Genomic DNA, 13155 nt, shown 5'->3' with positions numbered 1-13155 from the left:
TGTGTAGGTCTGCATCCCTATTTTTTCACAACACCACTTGAAATTGCTGGTCCTATTTCCGGTCCTTTCACCTGAGCCTGCCAGTATAGCTACCTGAGCAACTGAAGGCAAGGCAATGATGGTGTGAATACTGATCCTCAGCTGCTTGCTGATTCTTGGGCATCATGTTTTCTGCAGCGTAGAACTCTACCAAGTATTCCTAAATAAATAATTCCCAGATAACTAATCCAGAATTAAACATTGTCTTTCAATTATTGCTCTTTCAACTAGCTGTTCATGCTTCTTAAAAATCCTCACTGTAAACTTATCTGCCAGCCAATTTAGTGTGAGCAGCACAGCACACTGTGTATGTAAATGGTATTTGTTCTGCAGCTATTGCAAGCTTCTTTGCAGTATTTTAACATTTGATTTTATTTTTCTTTACCAGTTTTAGCCCAAATCTAGTTCATGTCTTCTTAAGTCCAGGTCTATTTCCTCTATTTTTAAGATTTTTTAATAATCAGGGTAAAAGAAATTCTGACAGAAGGTACACCTGTTTATTGTTAGTTTGAATTAGACTGAGTATAACCCTATTAGATGGAAACTGTGTGTATGTTTCTGTGTGTATGTGTGTGTTTCACGGTGCACTAAATAAAGATGAGGATAATATTTTTCATATAATTATAATTTTAATTTTAGATGTGTCATATCACTCACATGTTGTTTTTCTCAAAATATACGAAGCATAAATTGTAAATTTTGAGAAGACATCTTCAACTAGAAATTCTGATCAGTAGGAATAATGTAATATTATCCACTCTATAAATAGTGTAGTAAGCAGCCACCTTTGAAAGTTTTACATGTATGTGGCATGCAAAAAGAACTCATGGGAGATTTGAGACACTTACACATACTTGTCTTGTGGTGCTGATACTTTTTGATTCCCATTCATTTAACACTGAAATAGTGGATATTCACTTCCACCTGTGAAGTAATTTGTGACTCCCTCATATTCTGTGAGATTATACCTCAAAATCCAGAACTCAGTAACAAAGCTTGGCACTAAGTCAGGTACCTGCCTTTTTGCTTAGCCAGTGGTAATCATTTCCAGAAAAACACCAGCTTTTCTGATGCACTGTGGCTGGTCTCAGGTGCAAAAGGCATCTTCCTGAAAATTCAAAATAGCAACATGTATCTAGGCCAGATTTCAACAGATTAAGTCGATCACATTAAACTCTACTTTCAAAATCACATTTGCAATTGATTATAAATACACTACGCAGTGTATAGAATTCAAGATTCATGAAGCTCTGAAGTGCTTAAAATACTACCCCAAAGAGAAACTGTATCGTTATCTGGACCAGAAAAATATTATTCTGTGGTGAAAAAGCATGTGAAATTTGCAGCAGAGGCAAGCTTGGGTAGAACAATTAATTCTTTGTGGGATCAGCATGACTTTTCATGCCTAACTTCTGTGACAATGACAATGACAATCAGAGTACAGTTTATACAGTTCCAGGGACAAGATTGAAGAACCATTTTCAATTTTGCATTAGATGCGTCACACAACACTGATACAATGGACATCAAATTCAGCACCATGGGGCAGAAATATAATGCAGAATAGTTCCTTTGCAATTTTTTTTGTGTTTTGTTTAGAATTTAAGACTGATTTGATATTTTGGAAACATTCCGTAGGTGGCTAAAAATGCTAACTAATTTCATTAATGGGTTTATAAATTTTTACACCTGCTGTTCAGGTTCATTATTTGACTTGCTGTGAACAACAGCAGTTGTTCCCTTGTCAGGGAATCTCTCATCCAGCAGAGAGTCTTATCACACGTCAATGGCCCTAAGAGGCAGAAGATGGGGGAATTGCTTTAGTAAAAGTGTGATAAAAGTGTGACATTCCACTTAATAATTATGTTTTCATTGAAGTAGAAAATTTCATGTTTCACTTGTACCATATAATGGCATCTGGAAGTGGTTTTCTTTCTAACCAGGCCATTTGAGATCTATGCTGAGTCTAAGCAATCGTCATTCTGCATTTTAGTAGGGGCAATAGCGGAAGAATCTAATGTAAAGATGCCTCTGACCTAGAGCAACCAAAATGTTCCCAGTCCTACTGGTATCATGATGGATAAAGGTTTTTCTGCTGTATAAGCAACTCTACCCTCCTCACACATATACACAGAAAACTGGGATCATTCCTGGATTATTCCAGCTGGCTTCCACTATGCCTGAAAAAGGTTAAGAATGCATAGGCAGCTTTTTATGTCTTTTCCTACCAAGTGCATGTCATTTCAGCAAACAGATACAATTTGATAAAGGCTCCTTATAAGAATTATTATGAGCATTTTATTTTAGAGGAGGGAAAATGAATAACTGTTTTCCCTTTCCTTTGTGGCATGCAAACTCCCTTACATTTACACATTATGCAAACTTCAAGGAGAAAGCAGTTAGTATGTCAGAGAACCAGCAATGATAACACTTGAGCAGAGCAGTCTGCAGCAGTTTCTTTAGTTTCACGACAGGCACACTAGTTTGGATGTTAGCTGCTTCTCCTTAATTGGATTGCTTGCATAAATTGCAATACAAGGTGGACATGTGATAGCTTTCTTTTTCACCAATCAGTCATGTCAAGAGAAGCTTATGTATTTTATATAAAAAGTAGAAAAAATGATAATTTGAAGAGATGAGAAGATGATGCAGGGTAAAAGCTGATATTCTTCCTTTATAACAGATAGCCCCAAGTTGTAGAGGCCATTATTTCTTGCATTTTCAGAGCAAATGAACTTGACAGATGGCTGTGTCACCTAAACCCCTACCTACCAACTTGATTATGCAGAAAACAATACAATAGAAAAGAAATCATTACTGAAGGAACCTGGTTAGTCCACAGAGGGCTGAGCGGTGCAGAAGAACAAAATTACAGTCGTGGAATTGAACAGCAAGAATACATTTAACATAAAGTGGGTTACAGCAAGGCAATCAGTCATGGCTAAAGCTATTGTCTAGGCTTGCTTGCATGGTATATGAAGTAATCTGTCATCTACCACTGAATTTATGCTTAGTTTATAGTAGAAAAATACAAAGGTTTTGCCAGGACATGTTCTGGTAGCCTTAAGTAGCTCAAGTATGGATCTATGAAATTAAAATTATGGGAATTCGGGACATTTTTCTGCTTTATATCTGTTTTGGAGGACATTAACACCAAAGTAGATTCTTCTCCCTTCTCCCCCGTTACTCAAACATTAACCAGATCACACCACTTAAGAAAGGACAAAACAGATAGGGCAAGACAAATACTCAGCACCAGTCCAGGCTACACAGCACTACCATTACTCCATAAAAAGTTACTCTGAATTTTCTGGAAGTCTGGCTATGAATGACATCCAACAAAGCAGGAACAGAACAGAACAGGGCAGCACCTATTCCTGATGGCCCAGTCCCCACTTCGTTAATTTTTACACATTCTTTGCAAAAAGATAAAATCTCTTATCAATATTATTACTATTTCTCAGGGGTATTATTATATGATCTCATACACCATTTACAACAACAGTTTCAAGCAAGTTTCTCCCAACAGTTTCAAGCAATACAATCTACTACAATATGCTTGAGGGCTTACCACCTGGTAAGACCTCATGTTAACTAATCATTTCAATTAACTACTTTTGATATAACCCAGGTCTTCTAATTTGCCATTAACACCAAGGAAAATATCCATTTTAGCATGCCATATAATCCACACAAGTGGAAAGTTCAGTTGCTTTCATTTTACGATTCCCTTTTAAATGATTGTTGAAAAAAATCACATCCTCAACAGAAAATATTTTGTTGTTTTTGTCTTGGAGCCATGGCTGCATACTTTGTTCATAACAGCAAGGTAACTTGCTAAAACAGTTGTAACCAGATTTTTGGGTGTTTTTTTTTGTTTGCCCTACAATGAAGAATAAATATTATTACTTTAATTTATTCTAATTCTTTTTCATGAAACCATACTCAAGTCATGAACCAAAAGGACAAATGTGGCTAGACTAGAGTTGTCTTCATATAAGAGACTCAAATTTGATAGATATTGTCTTCAGTACTCAAACTTCATTCTGTAAATTATGTAAAGCCAAGATTTTCTCATTCCACTTATTCATTGCATAATGGAATAACTTTTGTAAAATCTTCAGACAACTAAAAATCTCCCAGTGAAAGAACTCATCAAAAAGAAAGCCTAGTACCAGCATCACCTATGAACAAATTAATGAATTTACAACAAAACAAAGCACACAAAAAAAAATAGAAAGACCTTAAGTATTTTATTTAGTCAGGGGAAAAAGATAATCCCTCAAATATAGAACCCCAACCCAGATTTATTTTTTTTTCAATTCAGTCAGAATCTCTTTTGTTGATATATAATTATTTATCTATGTGCCATCTTTCTTACTGTTGACAAAGTGAATTTACGTAGTCACTATACAGGTACATCTCAGCAACTGCAAATTGGGACTCAACTGACTAATAAGAAACAATTAAAATGCATATATTTGCAAAGCCATCAAATTACTTCCCTCTGTTCTGGTGTGTTGAAAAGAAGTGTTTCTCAGCACAGCTTGGCTCCCAGCGTACCATAAAGGAAGCTACACCACCCCTTCCTCCTGCAACATCTTTCTTTCAAACACATCATGATATGGATTATAAAGTTAAAGTAAAAAAGACCCCCAGATTAGCTAGATTTTAAACACACCTATAGTCACCCTGCATCTTTTTCTACTCAACTCATTCCTTCTTTCGTTCATGTGAGCTCTATGCCCAGATTTAATACTAGATGTGTTTGTGCACAGAGGGGTTTAGTGCAAGTGATGAAGAGTCAAGGCTACTGGGAAAAATTAATGGAGTGGGGAAAAACTCCACCTACAGAATACAGTGGACCTTCCCCCTCCGCTCCAGAAATAGCTCTTCCTCAATTACCAGGCTTCTGTGACGTTCAGTATGCACATGACTGGTTCCCAATTTTCCCCTGTCCCTTTCTAGGGAAAAAATCACTGTAACACATCATGGGAAACCCATCCCAGTGGCAGGTCACCAAACACCAAAGAGTAGGAGTCTCATTCCCAGAACTCCTCAGCATCCTGAAAAAAAGACAAGGAAGAAGATGGAGTCTCCAAAAAAGAAGAACCTCTGTCTTCATTTCTCTACCTCTTGCTACCATATTAAAACTCTTTCAGTCAGGTAAAGCCAAACACTCTTTGAGATATTTTTAGTGTCAGCATATAATGCAATCTATGCGATGAAGCTTTCAATATTTCCCCAATGCTGAAATCAGTAGCAGCTCAAACAGCTCTACCGAATCTGCTTTGGAGGGTTATACCTCTTTTCTTGGTCTCAGGTCCAAAGAGTGGGTCTTTGGAATACCTGGGGATTGAGATTAATTTGGGGGAGCAGAGAAGCATTCACTTCCTCCTATGAGGGATTATGAACAGCTCATTCAATAGGGCTCACATAGTTTTCGCTTTTCCAGCACAGAAATACTGTCTGCAATTTTTGTGTATTGGTGCAGGATTTCCAGATCTCTACTAGGTTGAACAAAATGAGTGCTTTTGGTAATGCTGACATATAATCAGAAATCCCATGTTTGGCTGCAGAATACCCCAAGAAAAACAGGTACTTAACAATGAAAGCTTACCTACAGAGTCTAGATGTAAACCAAGGGTGAGATATGTGTTAACTATCTTGCAAACAAAAAAACTTTGCCATGTGAAGCTTTCTGAGTCCATAGAAATACATAAGCAAGGAAAAAAATAAGTTCTGTAGCCTGAACAGGGCAGTTTAGACTATAACTACTTATTTGGAAGAAGCTTTCTTATGGAGCATACTGGGCAAATACCTGCCCAAACCAAAATTGAAGCACTCCCACAAGGAGATGCAGAAGAATAAACCAAATCAGAATAATTCAGTGGGACAGGACATCATCCACTCTGGAGTTCAAATAACATTTAAGCAACTGTATAACTGACAAAATAATATAATTTCTATTAAAAACAGAGAAAATGAGCTTGGCAAATTACTCAACTATCTTCATAAGAACTGACCCTAGTTACAGCAGAGCAGAAAAGCCTATTTTGGTGTCTAATGTACTGAGAAAAAGGAAGAGGAAAACACAGATTTAAAACTCCTAGAAGAATTTGCTAAAAACTTCTTCAGTACTGAAACTAAGCCAGATTTTTCCCACTCTTTTGAACAGCAATTCTCCTAATCTAGCCTTGACAAAAGTGATGTCTTTGCCATATCCAGAATTTAGACACACATACCCCCAGATATCGATAGGTAAATGTCCTAACTACAATAATCTTTTTCAGTCCTTTTGGTTCCTATTCAGTTCACCTTTGAAAAATAATATTTTATCTTCTCATCATAGTTCCATTTGTGAACTCTTGCTCCTTCCGAAAGATCATCAGGATATTCTATGAGAAACTCAAGGGCTGCAAACATGCAAGGAAAGAAAAAAATTTTTCAAAGATGTCTCTGAAGTTATTGGAAGGTGATGTTTCAGCATACAAAATGTGAGGGCCATTGTGGGGATATGTCTGACATCTAGGGAGGAACAATAATTAAATTCTAGAGACTGTATCTATTAATTTATTGATATATGTCTGTATCACCTCAAATCTGGTGTTGGACTGGGACAGAGTCTAACAACTAGGTGCAAAACACGTTCTCTTTTTCCCTCTGTTCTTATTAAATCTTGAAAGAATTGAATAGTTCATGTCCTTTCCAAAAAATTAAATTAGTTCAGAAGTAAAATTTTTTTAACATCAAGAATGTCATTCTGATGTCTATTTTACCTGAAAAGCTCACAACCTGACAACTAGCAGTTTAGCACAGCTTTATCAAGACCCTTAGCTTCCTGATTTCAGACATTTTATTCCCCTCCTTTCATGTGCAGTCAGAATTTTGCCAGAGCAACCCACGCTTCTCTTGCTACTCAAATTCCCAATATCCGTCAGATTAATGCCAGGATAGGATGTAACACTGATCCTCTTTTGCTGATGCACTCTGAACAAAAAAATATCTCTCATTTAAAACTAAAGAGTAGATCACAAAAGTCACATTCTCCCTTCTCTAACCTCTGTCTGTGTTTTCACTTTATCCAGGGTAGATTTTGATCTCGACTTTGTCATTTCCTGGTGTACTTTCAGACCTTCACCTGAGCTAAAGACATATATTCCTCACGGGTTAAAAACTGCTTTGGGGGGCAACTTTCCTCATGCTTGATACTTAGCATATCAGCTGCTTGTTCAGCACAATTTTTATGTGTTTTTCTGTAGAGTAAGTAATCCAAAGCTTTTCAGTTACTGTGTGAAATAAACATATATGTGATTAATTGCTCTATTTGATATTATTAACTTAGCAGGGATATTTTATTTTGATTAGTGGGCTGAGTGCTAACGTCACTGTAAAATCTAGAGTTAAGAAAGATGTCACTGAGTTACTCTCCCCTAGCAGGATACAGTTGTACCCAGATGTATGTCAAAAAATAGTTGTTCATCTTACTTTAAATAATCTCACCTTAGAGTTTATACCTTGTCTTTATTTCCCCAAGTAATGATATTACAGTTTGGAGTTTTTATTAAAAACAATGCTTTTTTTCTTCTACATTGAATCTGCAAACATAATCAAGGACAAGAAATTGATCTGATTAGTTGCTGACACTGCAATTTTGCAGCTGATGAAGTGCACTTCAGTAAGTAATATTCACTGGCTGCAGCTACCTTGCTCGTGTGCTGCTAGAACTGGGATTCCCTCAGAACTAGCACACTTCCCAGCTAGTTCGGGGACTAACTTGGGCTGCAGAAGTTTTGTGGACATGTCAAGCTATGAGATCCTTTCGCTTTCAGTAGCAGTTGACCAGACTCCTGGTACGAATATTAAGGCAGATGGGATATTTAGATGAAATCAGTCTAGGGCATCATTCCCTGCCCATTGACATGGGAGCTACATACAAAATGGGTCACTCTAATGGGTAGCATGTGATCCTGTTTTCTTCTAAAGACCTTACATACTATATTTGAATGTGAAACTGGCACAGCTGTGGTAATTAAATATTTGTCTTTCTTTGTTTGTTTGCTGAAATCCATTTCTAGAAATTAATAAGTATATGAAATGCTCTATGAATTCAAACTAACACATACACATAGCTATGTCTAATTATTGCTTTTGTAGTGGCTGAGTGCAGTAACCTTTTCTCTTTACCAGTAGGCTGTAGAAGAGTCAAAATTCCAGGACTTGATCCTGTTGCTGCCTACTCATATGTTCTGCTTATAAAAAAGTTAACTGTGTACTCAGACACTGGCTTTTAAAGATGAATCTCACCTTGCTCTAAGAGTTCAAAAACCACTAGAGTTTGCAACTTTAATTCTCAAAAACTTTTCTTCATATTCTACAACATGCTGCAAGGCAGTTCACAATTCTTAGTTGTTCACAGCATTAATTTACTTTATTGATGACATCATCAGTATTTTGTCACTGTAGAGTTTAGTTGTCCTGAGTAAAGCTGACCATGGAAGTTTTAAACATTGATTTTTATTTTTTTCCCTTCTCTAGCATGAGCGAATGATTTATCATCTTCTTCTGGGACATCAGCCAGAGGCAAGAAATAGCTCTAATAACATGCTCTGAAGTGACTTATACTAACTGTGTGTTTAAAACATGGTCAGATAATATGCTATACCTGCACATAGGAACATCAACCAGCAGGAAAGACAGGAAAGACTTTTATACAAAAAAATAATACCTACCACACACCAAACACAGAACCCAATTTTCTTTCAAAAATAATGGAGATAATTTGAATATATAACGTTTTGAACTTGATTTTTATTATTTAAAAATCTCTGAATAAAAATATTGTGAAATCCATGTCAAAATTGGGAAAAGGCAGAATAAAGCACAAGTTTCATGTAGAAACTTTCTTTCTCAATAGGGATTTTGATTTAAACATCCCTAACTTTATTAATTTTCTTTCCTTGACATTGTGTCACAGTACAATATTGGAAAAACAAATCTAATACAAAAGAAGACTGAATAATTACAACCATTGCACTACTTACAGAGGAAACATGAGGGCAGTGATGAAAAATAATTTCATAGGATTCCTATCTCTCTGTTACTTCAGTAGATTCATGCATGTGCATGCGTGAAAGGAAAACAGATTGGATGCAATTAGATGCTACATTTCCTTAGGTGACAAAGCTGGCTATTTCCTGATTTATGTAGCAGTCCCATAAGCAGTCATGTTGGCACTACTGATACAGCAGAAGAAGGAAAACCAGTAGTACAAGGATGCGAGAAAATGACAAAATGTTAAAGGAAATAGGACCTCCTTATGCTGGAGGGAGAGGAAAAAACAGCAGATAGTTGGAGGAATGCATTTTACAGATAAAAATTAATTATAATAGAGGGAACAACTAGAAATAATTTACAAACAAATTTTTAAATTGGTCTCAGAGTTAAAACATTCTGGCAGTTGCAGGGTAGGGTGACTCTGGGGGAACACTGTCAATGTGCAAAAAGCCCAGAAATAAAGACTGGGAAATATGTACATTTTCACTTTGCATATGTGCAGTCCAAGCAAAAAGAGGTGCTTTAGGCATATGTGGGTAAGTAATGACAAACATTTACATTAAGTGCATTTGGTCTCTTTCTTATTTGCTTTCCTGCATTTTTATTTGAGGAACTTTTTGATCTATTAAATGTTCATTTGAAAAGACTGGAGCCAAAAATGACACGTTTATAAACATGTTATGAGCTTTGACTACATGCAGAAATGCACTTCATTTTGTGAGTGAATGGAAAGCATTGTGGACAGGACTGGAATTGTCTATACAGGTAACATCATTCAGTAGTTCATACGGTCATTCATATACACTACTACTAGGCCAGGTTTTTAGCTGAGGTAAATAAGTGTAGTTTGATAGTTATATGATGCTTTGCTCTCCGTTATTTTGATATTTCTGCCTCATATAGATAGATTAAAAATAAAAATTCTGTGATTCTAGGTGTTTAGATGCTCAAGAGAATTAACTTATTTCTCCCAGGCAGTAGTACTGACACAGAAGACTTTCTAGTTTGTTTCTGTTTGTTTGTTTGTTTGTTTTAATTAAAGTACATTCGAGACTGTTAATCCATCAGAAATAAATTATTTTAATTTACCATTAGCTTTTTGCAGTAGTAAATATTTGTGTAAAGTCAGATAAAACATGTTACAGTCTACTAGGGTCCAGTCCAATGGTAAATCTCATAAACACCAGATTATGGATCTTTTTAGTATGTGATTTCACCATCTCGCTAGCCCACCAGACTCTCTCAGGCTGTACGTACTTGGTGTATAAGAATGGTGCTCAATATTCCCAAAAGTCACTGCTCCTTCCTAATTTAACTTGTCAGGATAAACAGGTTTTAAGTAACAGTTTTCACTCTCATTGCACAACCATTTCTGCTGCTGGAATTACTTGGAAGCCACCAAGAAGAGAAATTCTCTTCCTTTCCTCTGTGTAGGACACAAAGGAAAATCTCTGCCTCTCATTTCAAGGGATTCGCATAGGTTGAGGAAGAGCAGGTTAGTGCCGGCTGTGCACTTGATGTGGGCACCATCTGGCAGTTGCAGGGTAGGGTGACTCTGGGGGAACACTGTCAAGAGCACTCTGCTGCTACTCTAAAGAGGAGCAACATCAACATCTTGCTGCTGGTTTTAGCATATGTGATAACAGACTGAGACTGGACATGACCACTTCTTATAGGACCACATTTCCCTTGCTGATGAGGGATCCATTTCTGTTTTGTACTACAAGAAATATGTGTTTGGGCTTTATTGGCCTTGTGCCTTGCTTGAGCACACAAACCAGCGTCCTGAATGTTTATTTTCCAAATCTACTGGGTTCCAAGGTATGTGCCAAAAACTTTTAGGGTTTTGAAGTTACACTGTGTAAGATATACCTGCAAGCTACAGCACTGAATCCAAAGGAACATTTATTTCCTATAAGAAGAGATAACTCCTGAGGCAGATTCGTTTTAGCACACAAGATGCTGTAATAAACCACTTCCCAGGTGTTACTTGGACAATAAGTCAAAGCAGGAAGCTACCAGAGGCACCCTGCACAAAGAATAATCACAGGAGCACATATTGGCGCTGAAACCTAAATACAAATCTCAAGCTCTGAAATTATGTTCTGCTTGCAGTCTTTGTCCTACCAGCTACATAATAATAATAATAATATACTCATGATCCTTCATGCGTAGGCATTATGTAATGTTCCTACAGATATTTGGATGGACTTATAAAGTTGCCTTCTGGAAAGGGGGGCAGAGGAGTGTTAATGGGAAAAAAAATTAATAAAACAAAGATAACTAGAAGAACTGTAGTAGTCTTGTTCATGTCATATGAAAGTATGTGAAGAATTAATAAGAATTAATTCCAAAACACCAAAACATTCTGGTAAACATTGGGATAGGCATAGTTTAAGTTACTGATTTAATAGAAAGCTGAGTAAATAAATTTACACCCTTGTATATAAATCCCACCCACTTCTAGGAGTGTTTCCACAGCTGCAGACAACTACATAAAATAAAAATAGTTCATCAACCCAAGAAAGGTCTTTCTAGGTGTTCTACATTTTGTAGGTCATATTATCATATTCTCCCAGGCAACTATCAGCAACACAAGAGGGCATGGTCTTAAGCTCTGCCAAGGGAGGTTTAGGTTAGATATTAGGAAGAAATTCTTTACAGAGAGGGTAATCAGACATTGGAATGGGCTGCCCAGGGAAGTGCTGGATTCTCCATCCCTGGAGGTTTTTAAGATGAGACCGGATGTGGCACTTAGTGCCATGGTCTAGTGGTGGTAGTGGATCAAGCGTTGGACTTGATGATCTCAGAGGTCTTTTCCAACCTGTCTGATTCTATGGTTCTATGATTCTATCATAGAACCATAGAATGGTTTCTGTTAGAATGGACCTTTAAAGGTCAAGTAGTCCAACTCCTCCTGTACTAGATGTTCCACTAGATCAAGTTGCTCAGAGCCCTGTCCAATCTGGCTTTGAATATTCCCAGGGATGGGGCATCTGCCACCTCTTTGGCCAGTCTATTCCAGTGTTTCACCACGCTCATTGTCAAGAATTCCTTCTTTATGTCCAATCTAAATCTATCCTCTTTCAATTTAAAATCATATCCTCTTGTCCCATTGTAACAGGCCTCCTAAAAAGTTTTTTCTCATCTTTCTTATAAGCCCCCTTTAAGCACTGAAAGGCTGCAATGAGGTCTCCCTGGAGACTTCTCCAGGCTGAACAACCCCAGCCCTCTCAGCCTGTCTTTGTAGGAGAAGTATTTTTGGACCCTCCTCTGGACTCACTCCCACAGGTCCATGTCCTTCCAATGCTGAGGACCCCAGAGCTGGACACAGCACTCCTGGTGGGGTCTCAAGACAGCAGAATAGCAGAATCACCAAGATAGCAGAATCACCTCCCTCGACCTGCTGGCCATGCTGCTTTTGATGCAGCCCAGGACACAACTGGCTTTCTGGACTGTGAGTCCACATTGTCAGCTCATGTCCAGCCTCTCATCCACCAGCACCCCTAAGTCCTTCTCGGCAGGGCCTCCATCCCCCAGCCTGTATTGATGCTGAGATTGCCCTGATCCAGGAGTAGCACCTGACAATTGGTCTTGTTAAACCGTGGGCCTACTTTTTGAGCTTGACCAGGTCCCTCTAGATGACATCTCATCCTTCAGGGCAAGTCAACTGCAAGATCTAGCTTCCTGTCATCTGCACTTTCTGTCACCCTCTTAAAGGAGCACACCTTTAAGGTATTTCATTGGTGTTTCTCTGCTGTCTCCTACTGCCTCAGGAGCCCTCGACTCATCCCTGTAAGACTTCAAGTGTTCTGCAGTGTACACAGCATGTCTCAGAGTAACAGTCTGAGATCCTTCGCTAGCACACCATCCCTGGAACCTTGGTGTGTCATCCCACATTTTGTCACAGACAAGCCTGATATTATCCCCCTCCCCCATCAAGTCTTACATACTTTGTTGTTTCTAGGGCTGGATTCACAGCAAAGTGAATTAATTAGAAGCTACCGCTTAAGAGTAAATACAGCCACATCACTGTGAACTTTTCATACATAATTAGTA

The sequence above is a fragment of the Neopelma chrysocephalum genome, unplaced genomic scaffold, assembly GCF_003984885.1.
Source record: "Neopelma chrysocephalum unplaced genomic scaffold, ASM398488v2 Primary Assembly neopelma1_22b, whole genome shotgun sequence".
Taxonomy (NCBI): domain Eukaryota; kingdom Metazoa; phylum Chordata; class Aves; order Passeriformes; family Pipridae; genus Neopelma; species Neopelma chrysocephalum.
The sequence above is the reverse complement of the archived record's forward strand: the minus strand, read 5'-3'. Positions refer to the sequence as shown.